This window comes from Chiloscyllium plagiosum, unplaced genomic scaffold (genome assembly GCF_037043375.1).
Source record: "Chiloscyllium plagiosum isolate Xiang-an unplaced genomic scaffold, Cpla_swu_hap1 HiC_scaffold_33, whole genome shotgun sequence".
NCBI lineage: Eukaryota > Metazoa > Chordata > Chondrichthyes > Orectolobiformes > Hemiscylliidae > Chiloscyllium > Chiloscyllium plagiosum.
The window spans coordinates 58,561,543-58,587,573 of NW_028270171.1; positions in this window are offsets into that span (position 1 = coordinate 58,561,543).

Here is a 26,031-nt window from a genome sequence, read left to right on the forward strand (position 1 = left end):
ACATGAGCACAGATCTCACAACAGCAGTGTGTCAATGGATCGTCTAGTTTTAAGGTCCTAATTGTGGGATTGGGTCACGTTCGCCCAACAAAATTAACTGCAGCTGCACAGACTGAACAATGTCAATGCGAGTGCTTGATTGCCAAATGCCTCAGTGAAATTGGAGGATGAACCGAAAGTAGAGTTACTGATCGTGTGATGGGGAGAAATCTCCGAGAATTGGTGGGTTTGAAACAAGATACATAGACAGCAGAGATGTGAAATGGCGAGGGTTTGAAGGAGCAAAATCATCACCTCGACGAATATTTTCATGTCCAAAAAGATTGATTCGTTCCTGCTTTTGTTAAGCATGACTTACTCTGCATAAAACGGTATCAAGTGACAATACTGGATGTCAAATTGCAGATGATCTTTCTGCTGCCACAACGCAAAGAGCTAACTACTGCACGATACCGGCACCGCATGGAATAGCATGATGCAAAAAGCAGTAAAGATAGTGGCAGAGGATATATTAGGATCAGGTCTCCATGACCAGTAGGAATACTTGACAAACAGTGACTGAGACATGCAAACTCATGGTTGGCTGAATGGTTAACTTCGGTATCTCTAGAGCCAATGGATATTTCATCACTTAGTTTGTTGAAGGCGAAGATTGATATAGTCCTCCAGAATATGATAGCGTCAGAGAATAGCGCAGGGAATTGCTGGAATGTATTTCTGCAAAATAAATGTAGTTTACCATCGGTTACTTTACCAATTTCGTCATACAAGGAAGTGACAACTGCTGTGGAATATCATATAGTGCCAGATTTCAGGCCTGGAATACGAGAAACTGTGTGGTGCAGCAGCGAAGATCAAACTGGAAAGGCGGATGAGGCTGAGCCAGCGGATATGAGTTCAGTAATGAAATCATTGACTGTGAAGTATTTCACTGAAAGTACAGAGTGAATTGAGATGCCGGGGACTGGGAGTTCCAACATTGCCTGGAGCAGTTTCTATTGACGTGGTATACGTCGCATCAGGCTGGGAGCTCCAACCTCAACTGCAGCAGCTTCCATTGACACGAGCAGGGAGTATTGGGATATCAAGCTGGAAGGTCCAACTGTATCTGGAGCAGCTTCTATTGACATCTGCACTGAGAGAAACGGAGGTAATGTTTTCGCTCTCTGCGCTATCTCATATGGCTAACTCTGCTCTGGGCAGAAAGGGAATTTGTTTGCAAGTTTCATTTTATTCAATTTCTTGTAAACTCGCACAGGTCGTTAAAACACTTTCAGACTTCGAAAATTAGCTTGAATACGATGTTGTGATTAGGCATTAGTTTATCAAAAGTGATGGAGCAAAATCAGTGAAGTGAATTTGAAATTCATCAGATGAGCGGAGATCCCATTGAGTGGCTGAGTAGACACAAAGTGAATGGAAGCTTCATGAGGATGAATGTCTTTTCGTTACAAAATCTCCCGCTGCACAAACAATGGATCATTGAAATGAAGCTGTAACTGTGGTTATCTTTCCTGGTTATTCAATTTGTGATCAAGAGTACGATTGGTCATGTCCGTGTTTAGATTACAACTCTACAGAATACCAACCTCAAGCACGCGCAAGCGCAGTGTCACAATGGATAATGCGCTTGGTTCGGGTCCAGAGATTGTAGTGAAGGTTTCGACTTGGTTCAAGAGCAAGAATAGCAGGCTTCAAATTCACATACAAGCTAATCTCCCGCACAATGTAGCACATACAATGGGCCAGTGGTACAATGGATAACATGCCTAACTACAGATCTGCTATGTGGAGTTTCGATTCCAACCTGGCTTGCGGGCAGCGCTGACTTTATTGCACTTAGAACTGACTGTTCTGAAGCCGAAATGAGTTTTGCACCTTGAACTGCAGCGACAAGAGTCCCTTCCTTAAATGTCCTTGCGAACATCAGAGTCAATATCCCAGAGTCATCACTGGAGGGGAAGGTGAATTCTTCACTCACGTTGCCCTTTACACCTGTCAACTTTCCGAAATTCACTGTGGCACCTGCGATTGTAAAGGAAACAAGACACAGAGTCAAATCTCAGCTTTAGGAATCAGAAGCAGAGGAGAATGGAGAGTGAACTGTCTGAATGAGCAGAGACTGCCGAGTGACCGTCCCAATTCTTTAAGAGGCTGCGACATCGTCTCTCATTTCTTGACGTCATTAATTGATCCGAGGTAATAAAAGCACTCCCCTTGCAGGTGGTCTGCTTTTGCTGATGTCCTTGTCAGGATCAAAATAAACCCCAACTCCCGGACTGAGAATCAAAGCCGGGTCACAGCGAAGAAAGCGAAAAAAATGTAACTGCTAGCCCACCATGGACAGCTACACGAATACCACGTATGTGTAGAATGACAGCCCACAAGGTCGTTGTACATGCTTTCGTCAGATGCAATCGCTTGACTGTCTTCATTCATTTTCATCACTTGGCCTTGCATGCATTAAGATCTCAAGTTCATATCCGTGTTTTTGTGAAGGTTATCTGGGTTCGCCTCTGCACATCCCTTCAGACAGTGAATCCAGATTCAACCATCCGATTGCTGATGAGATTTCTCTGCATATCTCCTCAAACCTTTCCACCTCTTAACTTCAGTCTACGCCCCTGTTGATCGGTCAAGAGGAAACATTTATTTTTAGTCTGCATTGTTCATGTCGCTCATTCCTTAGTACACATGAAACATGTATCCTCACAGTGTCCTCTGCCTTAAGAAAACAATCCCAGTCAAAAGAATCTGTCTTCATAACCTAAACTTTTCAAATTGGTAAATGTCTGCACGGTTTCCAGTGCGATCACATGACTACTGTAATGTGAATTGCAGAACTACACGCAATCTTTCGGGGGAACCGAATGAACAAATGAAATAAATGACTGGAGAAAGCCACAGAAACTTGTCTTTCCAATAAAATATCTTTTGCTCAATCCTGCGCTGTGCACTTATCCTGAGCCCGATGCTCCAGTAATCTCTTGTCCGTGTCAGTAAAAGCTGCCCCAGGAGAATTAATTACAGAACAGCTGCATCTAAATGGATTGAACCGCTTGAAAATGCCGACCATGGGATTAAGCACTTTCACCCAAAACAGTGACCGCAGCAGTACAGAATGAACAGTGTAAATGTGAGTATTATATTGTGCAATACCTCAGTGAAATGGGAGGGTGGACGTTTAGGCGAATTAGTTCTTGTGGGAGGGAGAGATTTCTCCGATAAATGGTGGTTATGATATGGGAAACGCAAAGATGTGAGACAGTGGGTGTTTGAAGAAGCAAACTTATCACCACGTAGAGTAATTTATGTAAAACAAAGATTAATTTTCTCAGCGTTTGCTAAGCACATATTACATGGAGTAAAACGGGAAAAATGCCGATTGCTGTGACAGTGATTCGAGCAGAACTTGCTGTGTTGACAATGCCAAGGAAGAACTATTTCATGATCCTGGCGCCACATGGAAAAGCACGAGAAAAAAAGCAACAAGGATCGTGACAGAGGTTATGGCAGGAACAGAACCACACGCACAAAGGAATACTTGTCAAACAGTGACTGAGATGTGGGAACTCAGATTCGGTTGAAGCTTTAGATTCTATGTCACGAGAGACTGTAGAGTTTGCAACACTGAGGTTGTAGGATATTACGTTTGCGAGATAGCTACAAAACCTCAAAGGGTCATGGGAAACTGCAGGGTATTGCTGAAATGTGTTTCTCAATACCACTGTATTTTAACATCGGTTACTTTACCAATTTCGTCACTCATTGACGTAATCATATAATGGCATGTCATATAGTCCCAGTTCAAGGGCGTGGAATCAGAGAAATTGAGTCGCACTGCACCGAAAACTAATTTGATATGGGGTTGGCGTTCAGCACGAGCATGTGACTGCGAAAATGCAATCGGTGAGCGGAATGCCATTCTCCGATGATACAGAGGCGCGTAAAATATCGAGGCTAAAAGCTCCCGCTTTAACGACAGCGACTTCAATTCCCACCCATCAAGAAGCAGTGGGACATCAGGCTGGGAACTCCAATTTCACCTGCAGGAACTTGAATTGACATGGAGCAGGGAACATTGGGACATCAGCTGGGCGAAAAGATAGTCACCTATTTTAATCTGAAGTGAAGTAGTTTTCAGCAGGGCACTTGTTTGTGGATTGAGAGAATATCTGCAACTGGGACAGTCTAAATTACAAAGAAGAATTCTGCAAAGAGTCAATTCTTGGAGAAGCATCTGTGCACAGAGATGCAGAGGAATGTTTACGTCATCTGCCCGTCCCTATATGGTTGACTTTGAACTGAATTAATTTCCATGAAGGGATTGTTTTTGCTCGGTTCACAGTATTCACTTTCCTGCATACTCGCAAAGGTCGTTACTGTACTCGAAGCCTCTGAAAGTTAACTGGTATATACAACGTGGTGATTAGGTTCACGTTCACGTCAGTTATCCTGAAGAAGTGGATTCGAAATTTATCAGATCAGCAGTGATTCCATTGAATGACTGAGCAGACAGAGTGTGACTGAAAGCTTCATGAGGACATATGTGGTATTTTTTTGGAAAATTTGCTGCTTTGCAAGGTGATGAATATTGGACTGAAGCAATGACAGTGATTATCTTTATCGCTTGTTCAACTGGTGAACATGACAGCTATTAACCATGTTCGTGTTAACATCATGGCTCTTAAAACCACACTCGTGCATCCGGGGAGTGGCGCAATGGATAACACGCTTGACTACAGATCAGGAGACTATAGCTTCGAATCCTACCTGGCTCGAAGTCAGTGCGCATTTTAATTACGCATAAAAACTGATTTATCTAAAGCCGAAATAAGGTATGAGCTCCTCATCTGCGGGAACGAGAATGCCTTCATTAAATGTCCCTGAGAACATGAGAGTCAATGTTCCAGCGTCATCACAGGAGGGAAGCCGAATAGTCACGCGTGTTACTCATGGGCACCTTTCCATTTCATAAAGCCACCGATCGAATAAATGTTGCTCGCGGGGATGCTCGGCTTTGAGCATTTTTCGAAACTCTTTGGCCTGTGGAATCAGAGAAGAATGAAGTCTTAACTGTCCAACTGATCTTTTTGAGAGTGAGTTCCAGAGTCTACCACCTGCTGACTGATAAAGTTTTCCTACCAGTCGATTCAAAGCTTTCTGCATCTTATCTGAAATCTACAAACCCTGGTGATCGATCAAGAGCAAATGTGTCCTTCAATCTGTCATTCCATGCTCCTCATTATTTCTGCTCTGAGAAAAACAACCCCCGTTTTGCCGAGGCCACGCCACTAAAAACATTCAGAGCGTAACGTCGTTATTTGTTTTGGTGACTATATAGTAAAATTTACTCGGAATACTTTAGCTCGGTTGACTTCCAGTTTTAAAACCAGAGAGAAAATTATCCACAATATAAAGGGATGAAACACAGTGAACAGAATATAGAATACCCACAGAACTGAGGTATCCAAAATAGACTTAGTTATGCATTTCCGAAAATACACAACAGTCCTGATAATTAAACCCCATAAACGCAGAGTAAAAATGAATCATGTTTACATTTCGAAATTAGAGGGGCAGAAGAAGAGAGACACGCACATCACTGGAATCTATAGACACCTTGAAAGCCTTCGTGTAATTAAGTGTGCCTGATACTTTGGCAATGCTTAACAAAGTATTTAGGCTGTCAAATACATTTTGAAAGTCTTGTGTTCACTGAAATTTCGTGCCTGTTTTTGACAGAGTGGTATCAGTGCCATTTTTAATCCTCACTGCATCCGTCTAATTTCCCATTCTGCCTATTCCTCTGTCTCCTGTAGGGACTCAGAAAGGTTCAGACTCGATTAACTTCCCAGCTGCTGGGTGTCTCGTCCATAACCACATTGAAGATGGTCGGTCAGCCAGAGAGACAAAGGGCAGGGAGATCTACAGCCTTCAATAAATCCTGTAGTGAGGTAAGATCACTCACAGTGCACAGAGCAGAGAGCAATTAGAGGGCTCCAAATATCGGCGAACAAGACATGACACAGGTACAGTGCTGGAGGGGAAGCACAGTTTACACGCACCCCAGGCTCAATCACCACTCCTCATGTACGTTCTGTTGTACTAAGACTCACTACTCTGCAACACTGTATCTCTGGCATTTATTGTGCACCAGTGTCTTCAATAACTTGTAACTACTATAACAGTTCCTATCCCTGTAATGTCCTCATATCCCAATAGTCCCTCCACATATTTGAAATGTACTGCATTCCAGACTACCATCCCTATCACTGTAACTTGCTTCAGTGTCCACAACATGCCTTATCTCGGTAATCTCCTCCTCCAATAACTGGAGACAGAGTCATGCAGCACGGAAACTGTTCCTTCAATCCAACTAGTCCATGCTGACCAGTGTCCATGAACGAGTCACGTTTCCCTGCATTTGACCCGTATCCATAAAAACCTTCTCCTCCCCATGTACCTACCCAAATGTCTTTTACATGTTTTTATTGTACTTCTCTCTACCACTTCCCCTGGAAGCTAATTCCATAACTGCACCATCCTCTGTGTAGAAAAGTTTCTCCTAAAATCTCTTTTAAGTCTTTCCTCTCCCATCTCATATTTATAGAGAAAATGAGGTCTGCAGATGCTGGAGATCAGAGACCGAAATGTGTTGCTGGAGAAGCGCAGCAGGTCAGGCAGCATCTAGGGAACAGGAGAATCGACGGTTCGGGCATTAGCCCTTCTTCAGGAAGCCCTTCTGTAAATCTCGTATTTATGCCCACTGGAACACAGAACATGACAGCGCAATACAGGCCCTTCGGCGTTCGATTTTGCTCCAACGTGTGGAACCAATCTGCAGCCCACCGAACCAACACTATTCCAATTCGTGTCCAGATGCCTATCCAATGACCGTTTAAATGTCCTTAAAGTTGGTGAGTGTACCACTGTTGCAGGCAATGCATTCCATGCCCCGACTATTCTGAGTAAAGAACCTACCTCTGGCATCTGTCCCATATCTATTTATTAATATTAATATCTACCTCAATTTAAAGCTATCTCCCCTTGTGGTAGGCATCGCCATCCCAGAGAAAAGGCTCTCACTGTCCAACCCATCTCACCTGCTGATTATCTTATTTATCTCAATTAATTGACCTCAAACACATTCTCTTGAAAAAAAAGCTTAAAGTCCCTCAGCCTTTCCTCATAAGAACTTCCCTCCATACCAGGTAACTTCCTAGTAAATCTCCTCTGAATTCTTTCCAAAGCTTATACATCCTTCCTGAACAAATGTGGCCACACCCAGAGTTTTGTACTGCTGCAGCATGATGTAATGGTTCTGAAACTCAATCCCTCTACCAATACAAGCTCACACACTGAATGGCTTCTTTAAAAAAAAAACATAAACCTGGGTGGCAACTTTGAAGGATCTATGTACATGGACATAGAGATCTCTCTGTTCATCTGCACTACCAACAATCTTACCATTATCCCAGTACTCTGTGTTCCTGTTACTCCCTCCAGTGTGAATCGCCTCACACCTTTCAACATTAAACTCCATTTGCGAACTTTCAGTCCAGCTGTCTATCTATAACTTTCTGTAACCGACAACATCCTTCGTCACTATCCACAACTCTACCAACCTTAGTGTCTTCTGCAAATTTACTAACCCATCCTTCAATGCCCTCATCCAGGTCATTTGTATAAATGACAGCAACAGTGGACCCAAACACATCCTGGCAGTACCCACTAGTAACTGAACTCCAGGAACGATATTTCCCATCAACCACTACCCTCTGCCTTCTTTCAGTGAGCCAATTTCTGATCCAAACTGCGAAATAACCCACAAACCCATGCCTCCGTATTATCGGCAATAGCCTACCAGGGGAAACTTAACAAACGCCTTACTGAAATACATATACACCACATCAACTGCTTTACCCTCATCCATCTCTTTGTTCACCTTCTTAAAAAGCTCAATAAGTTTTGTGAGGCAGAACCTACCTTTCACAAAATCGTGTTGGCTATCCCTAATCAACTTACTCATCTTCATATGATTATAAATCCTATCCCTTACAAGCCTTTCCAACACTTTACCCAGAATCAAAGTAAGGCTCACATGTCGAAAACGACCAGGATTTTCTCCACTGCCCTGCTTGGGGTGGCATGGTGGCACAGTGGTTAGCACTACTGCCTCACAGCGCCAGAGACCCGGCTTCAATTCCTGCCTCAGCCAACTGTCTGTGTGGAGTTTGCACATTCTCTCTGTGTCTGTGTGGGTTTCTTCCGGGTGCTCCGGTTTTCTCCCACAGTCCAAAATGTGCAGGTTAGCTGAATTGGCCATGGTAAATTGCCCATAGTGTTAGGTGAAGGGGTAAATGTCGGGGAATGGGTCTTGGTGGGTTGCTCATCAGAGGGTCGGTGTGGACTTGTTGGGCCAAAGGGCCTGTTTCCACACTGTAAGTAATCTAATCTAAGGGGATAACATTTGCTCTCCTCCAACCTTCTGGCACTATTCCTGTAAACAATTACGACATAAACCTCAAAGCCAACGGCTTGGCAATCTCCTTCCTGGATTCCCAGAGAATCCGAGGGTAAATCCCATTCGGTCTCGGGGACTTATCTATTTTTGGACTTTGCAGAATTGCTAACACCTCCTCCTTCTGCACTTCAATTCAATCTAGTTATGGACTTCACTACCCTGGGTTAAAGACGTTGGCTTATCACCTTACCTGTATCCCTCGTGGTTTTAATCATCGTCCTGCGATTTGTATCATCGAAGGACAATGACGCAAATAGTTCTGCTCGGGTCCATGCCACTACTTTGCCACAATGTTCTGAGATACACTTGTTCAGGACTTGGGCTTTCTCTTCCTTTATGTTTGAAGACCTCCAGCACCACCTCTTCTGTAATGGGGACTCTTTACAAACCATCACTGTTTCTTTAATTGACTTGTCCGCAGTAAGTTCTGACATAAAATGTTCATTTAGGGTCTCACTCATCTCCTGTGGTTCCACACATGGATGGCCTTGCTGATCTTTGCTGGGCCCTATTGTCTCTCTAGTTGCTTTTTGTATGTGTGTACTGTAGAATTTCCTTGCATTCTCCTTAACCTTATCAGCCAAAGCTATCTCATTCCCCGATGTTGCTTTCCAGCTTATCCAGCTTCTCCTTTTCTCTCAAATCCTTTAGTATCAGTAACACCTTCGTCAATCCTTGCTCCATTTACAGTTTCAGGAAATGCTTCCTAAAGCAGGAGGATCAGAATTCTATGCAGTACTCCAACTGGGGACCCAGCAATGTCTTGTACAGCCGTATCATGATGTACCAGCTCGTGTCCTCAATGCTCTGATCCATGACGGCAAGTGTGCCTAATGTCACTTTCCTCATCCTGTCCACCTGCATGCCACTTCCAAGGAACAATGTAACTGTACCCCTTGGTCTCTCTCTGTTCGACAACACTGCCCAAGGCCCGACAATTAACTGAGAGTCCTCCCTAGTTTGCCTTAACAATATCCATCACCTTAATCCAACTCCATCTTTCATCCTTTGGCCCACTGGCTCAGTTGTTCGCGATCTCCTTCGATAACTGTATTCCCAGCCCACTATAACCCGTGTTATATACGGACGTCTATCAACAAACTTACTAACAATGACTCCTATGCTCTTACAGAAATATTTTCTGTAAATGATGCATAACAGTGGATGTAGCACTGTTCCTTATGGCACACCGCTGGTCATAGGCCCCCATTCTGCACAACAACCCTCTCCCACCACTGTTTCCTACTGTCAAGCCAATTTTGTATCCAGTTGGCTATCTCTCCCTGATCCCATATGATCTAATCTTACTAACCAGTGTTCCATGCTAAACCCTGTCCAAGGCCTTGCTGTGGTCAGTATCGACACAGTCTCCTGTTCTGTCTTCTTCTATCTTCTTAGTCACGTCTTCAACAAACTCAGGCAAGTTTGTGAGACTCTACTTGTGTACTTTGCGTTAACTGTTCCTAATCAACCCTTGCCTTCCTGTCCCTCAGAGCCCCCTCCAACACCGTACGCACCACTAACGTCAAGCCAATTGGTCTTTTGATGCCTGGCTTTCCCTCACAGCAGTTTTAAACACTGGCACAACATTAAACACCCTGCAGGCTTCCAGCTCATCACCGTGGCTGTCACTGATATAAATACCTCTTTAAGGGGCAATTCTTCCTGAGTTTTCGCCAATGTCCTCGGATATACACGATTAGCTCGAGGGATTTGTCTTTTTTTAATGTGTTTTTAAAACACCAGCTCGTAACGTTCTGTTATGCGGAGTCTTTTGAAGACTTCATTTCACTGACTTCCCCAGCTTTTAAGTACTGATGCGAAATTTTGGTCAAGGATCTCAGCCATCTTCTGTGGTTCCACACATGGATTATACCATTGATCTTTAATGGGGCATATTCTGTCTTTAGTTAATCTTCTGTCGTTAGTATTCATGTAGAATTCCTTTGGATCTTACTCAGCATTATCAGCCAAAGTTTTCCCAGGTCTCCTGTTTGCCCGACTGCTTTCCCTCTTCAGTGTATTACTGTACCCACAATGTTCTTCGAGGAATCCAGCTGGCCATATATGACATGGACTGCCTTTTTCTTGACCAGAACCTCAATATCCCCAGTCATCCAGAATTTTCTACTTGTAATCAGCATTGTCCTTCACACGAACAGAAATATCCTCACCCTGAACTCTCATTTTATCGCTCTTTTGAAAGCTTCGCAACTGCCTGAGGTCCCTTTACCTGCAAATAGTCTCCACAAACAACTGTTAAAAGCTCTTCACCGATACCTTCTGGATTGGGGCAGGACAACGTTGATGGTTCACTTGTGGACCAGGCCTGTCTTTTTCCATAACTGTTTTCAACCTAATACAGTTGTGTCACTTTGTCAAAACTATCCCCAACTAATACCTCAGTCCCTTTCCCTACCTTTTTCCCCAAGGAGAGGTCAGGTTTTGCCCCTTTCTCCAGGGGGAGGGTGAACTACCAGTGATAATTGTGCACATCAGTACCCATGACATAGATACAGTTGGATGGGTTCTGGTCAAGTGAGTATCGGGAGTAAGGTAAGAAGGTAAAAAGCAGGGCTACAAGGGTAGTGAGCCCCAGATTACTCCCAGTGCCGCTCATCAGTGAATATGAAAATAGCAAGAAAAGCCGGATGGATGAGTGCCTGAGGAGCTGGTGGAGGGGGAAGGGTTTTTACGTCTTGGATCATTGGGATATCTTCTGAGGTAGAGGTGACCTGGAAAAGGGGGGCGTGTTGGACTTGAACCAGAGGGGCACTAGCAATCTGGGGGTGAAGATTTGCTAGAGCTACCTGGAGGGCTTAATCTAGTTTGCCAGGGGATTGGGATTCTGAAAAAGAGAGAGACCATCGGCCACTCAGAGGAAAATACACCAGCCAACGAGAACAAGTTTCCTATTCAGGATATCCAGGGGCACAGCCAAGGGACGGAAAAGACTTCTGGTTAAAGGCCATTTATTTCATGAGGCCTGCCTGGTAAGGCAGACGAAGTCAGAACATGGATTGGCTCTGTGGACTGGGATATTACAGCCATAACAGAAACTTGGTTGAGAGAAGGGCAGGACTGGCAGCTCAATGTTCCCAGATACAGAGGGTGCAGGCGTGACAGAAAGACATGTAAGTGAGGAGGGGGAGTTGCGCTTTTGATAAGGGAGAACATAACAACAGTGCTCAGAGAGGATACTCCTAAAATGTCATTTAATGAGGCCATATGTTTAGGAGTTAGAAAGAAGAAGGGGGTGGTCACTTTGTTGGGACTGTATTACAGACTCGCAAATAGCCAGCGGGTATGAGAAGAGCAGATGTGTCGAGAGATTGTAGACAGCTGTAGGAATAAGAGAGTAGTATTGATTAGAGATTTTAATTTCCCCTGGATTGACTGGACAACTCAAAGAATAAAAGGCCCGTATGGGTTGGAATTTGTCAAATGTTACCAAGAAAGTTTCCTTGATCAATATGTAGATGGTCCTACTCTACACAGGTGCGCCCAACATTGGATCTCCACTGAGAAAACAAGGTCAGAAAGTGACTGAAGTGTCAGTCGGAGAGCACTTTGGGTCCAGTGACCGCAACTGTCTTAGTTCTAACGTAACTATGGAAAACGATAGGAGAGGTCCACAGGTTAAGAAGCTATGCTGGAACACAGCCAGTTTTGAGGCGATGAAACAGGATCTAGCAGAGGTTGAGCGGGTGAGTCTGTTTGAAGGAAAAGAAACGACTGGAAAATGGGAGGCTTTTAAAAGTGTAAGACTGCAAATCCAGGGTCAGTATGTAACTGTTAGGGTGAAAGGAAAATGGCAGGTTTAGGGATCCCTCGCTGATGAGGGATATTGAGGCTCTGCTCTGGCAAATGAAGGTGGTATACATTGGGTTTAAGGTTTCCATATCTTCCGAACCTCTTCCAGCCCTAAAGACGCAATCAATCTGTGGAGACCCTATAATCTTCTCACTGTCCCGGTCCAGTTCCTAAAGGAACTGCGATCTGTGTACCATGCTCTCATCACTACCGCCCACCCTGTCAATGTAAGCTCTTCCAGTATTTCCACCAATCTACTCATCTGCATAAACTTTTCCAGCCCTTACACCCCTATCTGTGTGAACATCATGGTCCCCTACAATACTTCACCACTTAGGCCAAACTGGAGGAGATTACTAATGCTCCTTTATCTGTTTAACTGTCTCCAACCAAAATTGCTGTTCTCATCTCCAGGAACATCTGTCCGATTCCACACCTTCCCTGTCTAAATAAGCCCAGAACCTAAGCCTTTCGATAACTCTAAACCTGTTCAGTCCCAACTACCCTCCCTTTGTGTGTTTTTTCTTACAGTCTATACATCCTACATTATCTCTGTAATCCGCTCCAATCCCAAAATAGTCCCTGTCTGTGATCTGACCTTTCCTACCAACTTCCTTATCCCTATAAGCTGCTCCATTCCTCCCTCCTCCCCAACTCCACGAACTCCTGCAGACCCTACAGCTCTCCATATTTTTGTAACCTCCTCTGGGTCGATAGTCCTCCCTCCCTGTGAAATCACCTCCAGTTCCCACATCCCTCTCAATCTGGGTCCTCTGCTCCAGATCAGACCATTGCTGTCTCTGTAAACACCTCCACCTCTGACAACTTTTCCCATTTGTGTAACTTTGTTCAGAAACCATGTTCTCCAGCTTCCTGAATCCTCTTCCTGCCATTGCAGCCAAAACCATGTCTATGTAACAACCACCAGTGCTTCCCAACTCAGTATCCTCTTGCAGTCCTAACGAAACACTCAAACTGTGAAACCTCTCAATTCCCTACAATCCTCCCTCCCTCCCTCCAAAAATGCCTTCATCACATGAAACCTCACAATTACTAAAGCCTCCTTTTGGCACTGCAACCCTCCTAATGTCTGCAAAATCCTCCTGTCCTGATATTCCTCCTTATCTCTGTAATTCCCACCACCCTTCAGTGCCCTTCTGGGGAACATGGCAGAGGAGGGACGATTTGTGGAGTCTGGGCTCTGTTACGGAGGTAGAATCCTGGGAATTAGAGATTTAGTCTCATGTTTGTTGTGTGCAGAATATTGGCGAGGACTCTAATGACAGGATTTATGACTACTTGGAAAACAATAGTTAAATTATATATAGTCAGCATGGGTTTGTGAGGGGCAGGTCATGCCTCACAAACCTTATTGAGTTCTTTAAGGATATGTCCGAATACGTTGATGGCTCATTCAGAAAAGAAGGATGATCGGGATGTGGGGAAATCTATCTGTCTGGAGACAGGATTGGGTGGCCCAGAGAAGACAGAGTGTGGCAGCAGATGGACAGTATTGAGCCTGGTGCTCAGTGACCTGTGGCGTTCTGTAACAGTCGGCTCTGGGACTCTGCTCTTTGTGATTTTTATAAATGACTTGGATGTGGATGTTGGAGAGTGAGTTAGTAAGTTTGCCAATCACATGAAGGTCGGTGGAGTGGTCGGGAATGTGGAGGGCTGTTGTAGGTTGCAATGGGATATTGACAGGACGCAGAGCTCGACTGGAAGTGGCAGATGGAGTTCAATCTGGAAAAGTGTGAAGTGATTCATTCTGGAAGGACGAATTTGAATACAGAATAAAGGTTGAAAGTCAGTATATTTAGCAGTGTTGAGGAACAGAGAGTTCATGGGGTCCATGTCCAGAGGTCCCTCAAGTTTCCACGCACGTTGGTAGGGTTGTTAAAAAGGCATATGTTGTGTTGGCTTTCCTAAGCAGCGGGATTGATTTCAAGAGCCGTGAGGATTTACTGCATCTTTATAGCATCCTGGTGAGACCACACTTGGAATATTGTGTTCAGTTCTGGTCCCCTGCCTTGTTTCTGTTCGCCGAGCTGGAAGCTTTTGTTGCAAATGTTTCGTCCCCTGTCTAGGTGACAGCCGCAGTGCTTGGGAGCCTCCTGTGAAGCGCTTCTGTGGTGTTTCCTCCGGCATTTATAGTGGCCTGTCCCTGCCGCTTCCGGTTGTCAGTTGCAGCTGTCCGCTGTACTGGCTGGTATATTGGGTCCAGGTCGATCTGTTTGTTGATGGAGTTTCTGGATGAGTGCCATGCTTCTAGGAATTCCCTGGCTGATCTTTGTTTGGCTTGCCCTATAATGGTAGTGTTGTCCCAGTCAAATTCATGTTGCTTGTCGTCTGCGTGTGTGGCTACGAGGGATAGCTGGTCGTGTCATTTCGTGGCTAGTTGATGTTCGTGGATGCGGATCGTTAGCTGTCTTCCTGTTTGTCCTATGTAGTGTTTTGTGCAGTCCTTGCTTGGGATTTTGTACACTACATTAGTTTAGCTCATGCTGGGTATCGGGTCCTTCGTTCTGGTGAGTTGTTGTCTGAGTGTGGCTGTTGGTTTGTGTGCTGTTAGAAGTCCTAGTGGTCACAGTGACGCAAAGGTTAGAACAAACAGTCTTACCACAAATTCAACCCAAACTCTGGGTCAGATTCGCGGATGACACCTTTGTAATTATTAAAAACACGGAAATAGAGGAGCATCAACTCCACACTCACAGGAATCCGATTCATGAGAGAGGAAGAAAAGACAACCAACTCCCATTCCTAGACGTGAGGGTACAGAGAACACCAAATGGAGAATTTACCTCTAAGGTACACAGGAAAGCCACACACACAGACCAAGTCCTGAACTATGAAATTAACCACCCCAATACACACAAACGAAGTTGCATCAAGACACTATTCAAAAGGGCCACAACACACTGCAGCACACCAGAACTGTGAAAAGAGGAAGAGGAACACCTATACAAGGTATTCGCCAAAAACGGATATCCGCGCAATTTCATCAACAGATGCCTAAGGGAAAGAAAACGGAACGAGGACATGCCGAAACCCAAAGGCCTAGCCACACTACCATACATCAAGAACATTTCTGAAATGACAGCCAGACTACCTGTCACCACTAGGACTTATAACAGCACACAAAGCAACAGCCACACTCAGACAACAACTCACCAGAACGAAGGACCAGATATCCAGCATGAGCAATACTAATGTAGTGTACAAAATCCCATGCAAGGACTGCACAAAACACTACACTGGACAAACAGGAAGACAGCTAACGATCCGCATCCAGGAACATCAACTAGCCACAAAACGACACGACCAGCTATCCCTAGTAGCCACACACGCAGACGACAAGCAACATGAATTTGACTGGGACAACACTACCATTATAGGGCAAGCCAAATAAAGAACAGCCAGGGAATTCCTAGAAGCATGGCACTCATCCACAAGCTCCGTCAACAAACACATCGACCTGGACCCAATATACCGGCCACTACAGCGGACAGCTGAAACTGCCAACCGGAAGCGGCAGGGGACCGGCCAATATAAATGCCGGAGGAAACACCACAGAAGCGCTTCACAGGAGGCTCCCAAGCACTGAGGCTGTTACCTAGACAGGGGACGAAACGTTTGCAACAAAAGCTTCCAGCTCGGCGAACAGAACCACAGCAACAAGCACCTGAGCTACAAATCTTCTCACAAACTTTGGTCCCCTATTTACAGGAAGGAAGTGCAAGTTTTAGAGAGCGTAAACAGGAAGTTTACCAGGATGCTGCCTGGAATGGAGGGCATTTCTTATGAAGAAAGTTTGAGGGAGCTAAGGCTTTTCTCATTGGAGTGAAGAAGTGGCGGGGCGACCTGTTAGAGGTGAACAAGGTGATGAGAGGCACAGAGAGTGTGAATAGTGAGAGACTTTTCCTCCTATGGCATAAATGGCTATTGCAAGGGGGTGTAATTTTAAGGTGAATGGAGAATGGATAAGAGGATAGAGAATGGTAGGTGGTTGGAATGCACTGCCAATGGTGGTAGTAAAATTAGATACTTTCGGAACATTTAATAGATTCTTGGACAGACACATGGATAATAGTAAAATGAAGGGTATGTCGGTTAGTTTGATCTTACAATTGGATAAAAGGTTGGCATGAAATCATGGCCAACGGTTCTTGGGCTGCTCTTCGCTCTGTGTTCGTTCTGGTAAACTAGGTAATAAACACAGATCAGTGTAAAAAGAATATGGCATTCAGGAGGAGCTCGTGAACTGGATACAAAATTGGCTTGATGGTCGGAGACACAGAGTGATCGGTGACATTTTGTTTTTCTGACTGGAGACATGTGATCAGCGGTGTAGTGGGTCCACTGTTGTTTGTCATCTGGATAAATGGATTGGTTGGGAATATTGGTTTCCTGGTAGGTTAGCTTCTTGGGTGTCACTGACGTTGGTGGTAAAGTGGTTAGTGGAGAAGATTATATATGATACAACAAGATTAACAGTACTGCTGGGATAGTGGGCTAAAGAATAGCAGGTGGAGTTTAATTCGATAAATGTGAGGTGTTCCATTTTGCTGAAACAAACCAGGGTGGGACTTGTACAGTTCATGTTCGGGCCATGGGCAGTGTTGTCAGTCAGAGACCCAGGGATGCAGGTACACAGTTCTTTGAATGTGGTGCCACAGGTAGACAGGCTGGTGAAGCAGGCGTTTGGGATGGTTTGGGATGGGAGCATTGAGAGTAGGAGTTCGGATGTCATGGTGTATCTGTAAAGGACATTGGTGCATCTATCATAAAGAACATTGTTGACCAGTAGGAAGAACTCATCTGGTTCACTTATGTCCTTTAGGGCGGCACGGTGGCACAGTAGTTCGCACTGCTGCCTCACAGCGCCAGAAACCCGGGTTCAATTCCCGCCTCAGACGACTGAATGTGTGGAGTTTGCACGTTCTCCCCGTGTCTGCGTGGGTTTCCTCCGGGTGCTCCCACAGTCCAAAGATGTGCAGGTCAGGTGAATTGGCCATTCTAAATTGCCCGTAATGTTAGGTAAGGGGTACATGTAGGGGTATGGGTGGGTTGCGCTTGTTGGGCGGAAGGGCCTATTTCCACACTGTAAGTAATTTAATCTTAGACATCTGACATTCCATCCTGGTCTGGCCGACAGACCCACAGCAATATGGCTAACTCTGAGCTGCCCTCTGGGTAATTAGCAGAGGGGTCAAAGAATGTTGTTCCAGGCAGTGATACCCACATCCAATAAATAAATAAAAATACATATGTCCCTCCATACCTCTGCAAGCCCCTCCAGCTGCAGAAATCCTTACTGGCTTTGTAACACTCTCACCACCTTCACCTCTCCTTGTTCCTATCGTGTCAATGAACCCTGACCGTGGCTCCCCTTTCCACGGCCCTCCTCCTGCGAGCCGACCCATTGCAATCCATTAACATTTACTCTAAAAAACTCTGACTTCAAGATTTTAAGTACTTTTGGTGATCTTCTCAGCCTCATAATCTGATATGATCCCTTTTGTGAGGGATCAGTGGGAATTTCTTGCTGAGGTTTTTACTGTTTCAATTGAATGTCCTTTTGTTGAGTATTTTGCATTGTCCCTTCAAATGTTTTCCACTCTTCATTTACATGCACATATTTCAGTCTGTTTAGCCTGTTTACCTTGGTCAGTTCTCCTCTCAAACTCATGTCATTGGCTACTTTTGTATCTAGTTGTAACTTGTCCTTTCTGCGATTCACGTTAATACTTTATATTTATTTAAACTGCACTTTATCACAATTTCCCGAAGGATCTCTGCAGGTGACATTACTCATTCACTAAGTCTCATTACACGGTCGCTCTGCGATAGTTATGTCCCTTAACAGTTGCACAATGTGTTTTTCAAAGAAACACTGAAAAAAAATTAACCGAACTCCTCTTCCAATATCAATGTTGACCGTGTGATTGTCTCAGATTATACAAATATTGAAGTTTTCCAAAATTATCACAATGCTTTTGTTAAAATATTCCAATGAGTTCCTGTTTAATGCAGTGATGAGCAATGAAATGCTGTTCGGTGGCTAAAACTGTTCTGCTGTTTGTGTCCTTGGCAAGTCGTAGCCAGAATTTACATTCAAACTGACTCTCATTCATGATCTGCGGCCAAATGCTTTCTCTATAATGCCTTTGTTATCCATTATTGTTCGCGTTGCCCATTTTGCCTGAGTTTGCACAAGATTACGAACCACTGAATATTTTTGTTCACCCTGCATCCATGTGTCCCTGGTGTCTAAATATCTTTTATCTCTGTGTCACAAATCCATCGACCTTATTGCAGCAACGTTGTCCATTAAAAAAAAACATGATATACTCTCTTCCACAATTTTCTGTCACAAATCTATTTGCTGATGTACAATTTTAGTTAAACTCTGTCCCATCCTGTTCCTTTCTGCTTGTCTTCAGCCACATTCCCATGCTGTTCCATTGCTTCACCTTTCCCCTTTGAATTTGGAAAGCTCCTTTCACCTGCATCCTCTCTGTCAGTTTAATGCCCTGTCCATAAACCTACCGACATGATTGGTCAGAACACTGGTCCCAGCACAGTTCCGGGGGGACCATCCTAATAGATTTTTTTAAAAATCAGGTATGGGATGTGTGAGTCTCTGGCTGATCAGCCTTTTTTGCCCAGTCCCAGAAACCCTTGAACTGAGTAGCTTGCTCGGCCATTTCAGAGGGTCATTGAGAGGCAAACACTTAGCTGTGGGTATGTCGTGCAGACCACGTGAGGATGGGCAGATGTCCTTCTCTAAAGGACAAGTGTTTGGATTTGTTGTACATCAGTAATGGTTCCATACTTATTCGTGGATTGTTAATTACTATTTTTAAAATTAATGATTTAAAATGTCTCCTTTTCAGATGGCGGAATTCAATCCTGCCTCCCCTGAACATTAGCTGAGGTTTTGGATACATTCTCAAGCAATAATACCACTTGGCCATTACTTCACCTGCTCACTGGATGCTCGTCCCTGAGCACTGATACCAGGGCATCATGAAGCTAAACCCATTCTTCCAACATGAATGTGTGATCCTGACATCTTCCAGCATTCTGGGACTATGACTTAATATCGCTCCATTTTACAGATCTCTGTGGAACTCAGTGCCATCCTTCATGTGTAACTCTTACTGCATCTGTTTAGTTTCCCATTCTGTCTATTTCTCTGTCTCCTGTAGGTACTCAGGAAAGTCCTGACTCAATAGCCTTTCCAGCTGCTGGCTGACTGACCAACGCAGTTGGTCAGCCAGAGAGAGACAAAGGGAAAGGAGAACTGGAGCCTTCAATAAATCCTGTAGTGAGGTAAGGTCACCCACAGTGCACAGAGCAAAGAACAATGAGAGGACTCCAAACATCTGCTAACACAACATGACATAGATACAGTGCTGGAGGGGAGCACAGTACACACACACACCCCAGGCTCAATCACCACCCAAATGTAAGTTCTATTATATTAAAACTCACTACTCTTCAACAGTGTATCTATGGCATGTCTTGTGGTCCAGTGCCTTCAATAATTTTTAATTCCTATAACAGATCCTATTGCTGTAACCTCCTCCCTTCCCGATAGTCCCTCCACACATTTGAAATGTACTGCATTCCAGAATACCATCCCTATCCCTGTAAATTGCTTCAGTGTCTACAGCATGCCTTATCTCGGTAGTCTCCTCCTCCAATAAGGTAAAATCAAGGACTGCAGATGCTGGAAACCAGAGTCTAGATTAGAGTGGTGCTGGAAAAGCACGGCATGTCTGGCAGCATCCGAGGAGCAGGAAAATCGATGTTTCGGGCAAAAGCCCTTCATTAGGAACAGAGGCCGGGAGCCTGCAGAGTGAGGAGATAAATGAGAGGGGCGTGGGATGGGGAGAAATTAGCATAGAGTACAATAGGTGAATGGGGTGGGGAAGAAGGTGATAGGTCAGAGTGGAGGATGGGGGGAGGTAGCAAAGAGTACAATGGCTGAATGGGGGTGGGGATGGGGGTGGTAGGTCAGAGACGAGGGTGGAATGCATAGGTGGGAAGAGAGACAGGCCATTAGGACTGGTCATGAGGGCGGTGCTGAGCTGGAAGGCTGGAGGTGGGGTGAGATGGGGGAAGGGGAAATGAGAAAACTGGTGAAGTCCACATTGATGCCCTGGGGTTGATCTGTTCCGAGGCGGAAGGTGAGGCGTTCTTCCTCCAGGCGTCGGGTGGTGAGGAAGTGGCGGTGGAGGAAGCCCAGGACCTGCATGTCCTCGGCAGAGTGGGTGGGGGAGTTGAAATGTTGGGTCACAGACGGTGGGGTTGATTGGTGCGGGTGTACCAGAGATGTTCCCTAAAGTGCTCTGCTAGGAGGCGTCCAGTCTCCCCAATGTAGAGGAGACCGCATCGGGAGCAACGGATACAATAAATTATATTGGTCGATGTGCAGGTAAAACCTTGGATGTGCAAGGCTCCTTTGGGGCCTTGGATGGTGGTGAGGGGAGAGGTGTGGGCGCAGGTTTTGGAATTCCTGCAGTGGCAGGAGAAGGTGCCAGGTAGGGAAGGTGTGTTTTTTGGGGGCTTGGAACTGACCAGATAGTCACGGAGGGAACGGTCTTTGCGGAAGTCGGAAAGGGGTGGGGAGGGAAATATATCCCTGGTGTTGGGGTCCGTTTGGAGGTGGCGGAAATGACGGCGGATGATTTAGTTTATGCGAAGGTTGGTAGGGTGGAAGGTGAGCACCAGGGGTTGGAGGGCTTGGGTTTGAAGGTGGAGGTGCGGGATGTGGACGAGATGCGCTGGAGGGCATATTTTACCACTTGGGAAGGGAAATTCCGATCTCTAAAGAAGGAGGCTATCTGGTGTGTTCTGTGGTAGAACTGGCCCACCTGGGAGCAGGTACAGTGGAGGTGGAGGAATTGGGAATAGGGGTTGGGAATTTTGCAGGCGGTAGGGTGGGAAGATATGTAATCTAGGTCGCTGTGGGAATCGGTAGGTTTGTAAAAAATGTCGGTGTCCATGCGGTTGTCATTAATGGGGATGGAGAGGTCCAGGAAGGGGAGGGAGGTGTCAGAGGTGGTCCAGGTAAATATAAGGTCAGGGTGGAATGTGTTGGTGAAGTTGAAGAATTGCACAAACTCCTCGAGGCAGCACGAGGTGGTGCCAATGCAATCCTCAATGTTGCGGAGGAAGACGTGGGGAGTGGTGCCATTGTAACTACGGAAGATGGACTGTTCTACGTAGCCAACAAAGAGACAGGCATAGCTGGGGCCCATACGGGTGCGCATGGCTACCCCTTTGGTCTGGAGGAAGTGGGAGGATTTGAAGGAAAAATTGTTAAGGGTGAGGACAAGTTCAGCTAACCGAATGAGAGTATCTGCGCAAGGGTACTATTGTGAACGTCGGGAGTTGAAGAGACGGAGGGTTAGGAGGTCCTGGCCATGGAGGATGGAGGTGTAGAGGGATTGGATATCCATGGTGAAGATGAGGCGTTGGGGGCCAGGGAAATGGATGTCTTGGAGGAGTGGAGGGTGTGAGTGGTGTCTCAAACGAAAGTGGGTAGTTCCTAGACTGGGGGATAGGACAATGTCGAGGTAGGCAGACATGCGTTCGGTGGTGTAGGAGCATGCTGAGACAATGGGTCGGCCAGGGTGGTCAGGCTTGTGGATCTTGGGAAGGAGGTGGAATCGGGCAGTATGGGATCCCGGACAATGAGGTTGGAAGTTGTGGGTGGGAGATCTCCTCCTGAGGTGATGAGGTTATGTATGCTCTGGGAGATGACGGTTTGGTGATGGGTGGTGGGTCATGGTAGAGGGGGTGGTAGGAGGAGGTGTCTTTGAGTTGGCATCATGGCTTCAGCGGTGCAGAGGTCAGTGCACCAGACTACCACTGCACAACCTTTATCTGCTGGTTTGATGGTGAGGTCGGTATTGGAGCAGAGGAAGTGGAGGGCTGCACGTTGTGAGGGTGAGAGGTTGGAGTGGGGGAGGGGGTAGATAGGTTGAGGCGGTTAATGTCTCGGTGGAATTTGGAAATGAAGAAATCGAAGGCAGGTAATAGACCAGCGCGGGGTGTCCAGGTGGATAAAGGGTGCTGGAGGTGGGCGAAGAGGTCCTCAGAAAATAGGCGGGAATCTTCATTGTAAAAGTAAGCTCTGTGGCGGAGGTGGTTTAAGAAGTGTTCGATGTCACGGCTTGTATTAAATTCATTGATGTGTGGACAGAGGGGGATAAAGGTGAGGCCTTTGCTGAGTACTGATCATTCGTCCTCAGTGAGGGGGAGGTCAGGGGGAATGGTGAAAACTCGGCAGGACTGTGAGCTGGGATCAGGAGTAGGTGTGGAGCTGGAGGAGGCGACGGAGCCTGTAACTGGAGTGGGAGTAGTGTTGGGGGAATGGGGTTGGAGTCATGAGCAGGGGTGGTGTTCCCCTCAGGGTTCTGGGGGCAGGGATGGTGACGGTGGGACCGGGGGGGGGGGTGTCAGCAGAATGCAGGTGAGTGGCGTTGGTGGAGGCGGAAGTGGTGGCAAACACGGCAATGGGGGGTGGGGGGGGGCGTGCAAGTCACTGAGTGTGTGGCATCAGCGATGATGTGAGGGGGGGAAGTGATGTCACTTGTGGTGTATGAGAAATTGTGAAGGGCAGAAATGACATTTACTTTATTTTAACCAATAATTTCCTGTCACAAATCTGTTTGACAATGTCGTATCTTAATTAAACTCAGTCCCTTACTGTTTCTTTCTTTTGATCTACATTCACATCTCCATGGTGTTTCAATATTTCAACCTTTCTCTTTGGACTTGGGAATTTCCATTCACCTAAGACCTGTCCCCCTCCTCATCTGTGTCCGTTTACAGCACACTGCATAATCCTGGTACAAGAGGAGCCTATCCCAATAAAATAGAACAGTCCTCCCTGAGTACTGGTAGCAGTGCTCACTAGTCAGAACCACTTCTGATGATACCATTGTGTGATCCTGATACATTCCTGCACTCTGCTGATATCGCTTTCCCTCTCCATGTGATATCCCTCACTGTGTGAGTCTATCAGTGTCTCTCACTCTTGCAGCTACTCCAGATCCTGAGCCAACAGCATTTTCCACTCCAGAGGGAAGCAACTGCACAGGACATGGATGGAGACTGGGAATTCTCCATGCGTAACCTTCATTGCATTCGTCCAATTTTCCATTCTGTCTATTTCTCTGTCTCCTGTAGGTATTCCTCATGTCCCTGACTCAGCAGAATTCCCAATTCCTATCTCGTCCATCACCACATTGAAGACAGTTCATCAGCCAGAGAGAAATGGAGAGTGAGATCTGGAGCCTTCAGTAAATCCTGCAGCCGGTAAGATCACTCACAGTAAACAGCACAGGGAGGAGTTCATCGACTTTAATTCAGACCCTGAGGGCATGATGTAAGAACAATGCTGGGCAAGGAACATGAGAAAATTCTCAGGCTTCATTATCACCATCTTGTCTAAATTCATCTATTCCACAGAACCCTCCCTATGTCTATCAGTTTCTCCATTGTCTGTTTCATCGATACCACTTCACCTATCTCTATGAGCCCCTACAATCCTGCTTATTCGTGTAAGCTCCTCATATCAGTAAAACTCTCCAAGTTTCTGCCTTTGCCTTTAATCCCGGGTTCTGTCACATCTCTCTTTAACTGTGAAAAATAACTCTTCAGTTCCTTAAGCCATTCTGGTCAGTGTAGTCCTTTCCAAACCTGAAAAATCTCCCTGTCTTTGTGACTATTTTGAACTCCTACTACCTTCATGATCTCTGTAACCTTCCCGTCACGACAACAAAAAAGCTCTGTACCTTAGTAACCTCCTCCAGCTGTTAGACTCCTCCTTGTCTCTGGACACAGTGCAGAGTGACCCTGTTTCTCTCATAAAATAGTTTCTGCATTTCTAATGATGACTATGAACTCTTCCTGTCTCTAAAACGCACTCAGTCTCTGTAAACTCTGCTGGTCCCGATTGATGTAATTTCCTTCGGTAACTACAAACTTTTATACCTTTAATCTCCTCCAGACGCGACCACACAGTTTATTTCTATAACCTCTATGAGTGATAGAGTCATAGAGATGTACAGCACGGAAACAGACCATTCGGTCCAACTCGTCCATGCCAACCAGATATCCCAACCCAATCTAGTCCCACCTGCCAGCACCCGACCCATATTCCTCCAAACCTCTGTCAGGTCATCCCTCAGCCTCCGAAGCTCCAGGGAAAATGGTCCCAGCCTGTTCAGCCTCTCCCTGTAGCTCAAATCCTCTAATCCTGGCAACAACCTCGTAAATCTTTTCTGAACCCTTTCAAGTTTCACAACAATTCTATCGATAGAAAAGAGACCGGAATTACACAAAATATTCCAACAATTGCCAACCGAATGTCCTGTACAGACGCAACATGACCTCCCATCTCCTGTACTGAATCCTCTGACCAATAAAGGAAAGCATACCAAACGCCTTCTTCACTATCCTATCTACCTGCGACTCTACTTTCAAGGAGATATGAACTTGCACTCCAAGGTCTCTTTGGTCAGCAACACTCCCTAGGATCTTACCATTACGTGTATAAGTCCTGCTAAGACTTACTTTCCCAAAATGCAGCACATCGCATTTATCTGAATTAAACTCCATCTGCTAGTTAGCCCATTGTCCCATCTGGTCCAGATCCTGTTGTAACCCTCTTCGCTGTCCACTACAGTTCCAATTTTGGTGTCATCTGTAAACTTACTAACTATACCTCTTATGATCGCATCCAATTCATTTATGTAAATGACAAAAACGTAGAGGGCTCAGCACTGATCCTTTTGGCAATGCACTGGACACAGGCCTCCAGTCTGAAAAACAATCCTCCACCACCACTCTCTGTCTTTTACCTTTGAGCCCGTTCTGTATCCAAATGGCTAGTTCTCCCTGTATTCCATGAGTTCTAACCTTGCTAATCAGCCTCCCATGAGTAACCTTGTCAAATGCCTCACTGAGGTCCATATAGATCACATCTATCACTCTGCTCTCCTCAATATTCTTTGTTACTTCTTCAAAAAACTCAATCAAGTTTATGAGACATGATTTCCCACGCACAAAGCCATATCTACTATTTCTAATCAGTCCTTGCCTTTCCAAATACATGTGGATCTTGTCCCTCAGGATTCCCTCCAACAACTTGCCCACTACTGAGTTCAGGCTCACCGGTTCTATAGTTCCCTGGCTTGTCTTTACCACCCTTCTTAAACAGTGGCACCACTTTTGCCAACCTCCATTCTTCTGGCACCTCACCTGTGACTATTGTTGATACAAATATCTCAGCAAGAGTCCCAGCAAACACGTCTCTAGCTTCCCACAGAGTTCTCGGGTACACCTGATCAGTTCCTGGGGATTTATTCACCATTAACCGTTTCAATACATCCAGCACTTCCTCCTCTTTTGCAAGATGTCATCATCTATGTTCCTACAGTCCATATCTTCCATATGCTTTTCCACAGTAAATACTGATGCAAAATATTCATTTAGTATCTCCCCCATTTTCTGCGGCTACACGCAAAGGCCGCCTTGCTGATCTTTGTGGGGCCCGATTCTCTCCCTAGTTATCCTTTTTTCCTTAATATATTTGTAAAAACCCTTTGCATTCTCCTTAATTCTATTTGTCAAACCCATCTCATGTCCGCGTTTTGCCTTCCTGATTT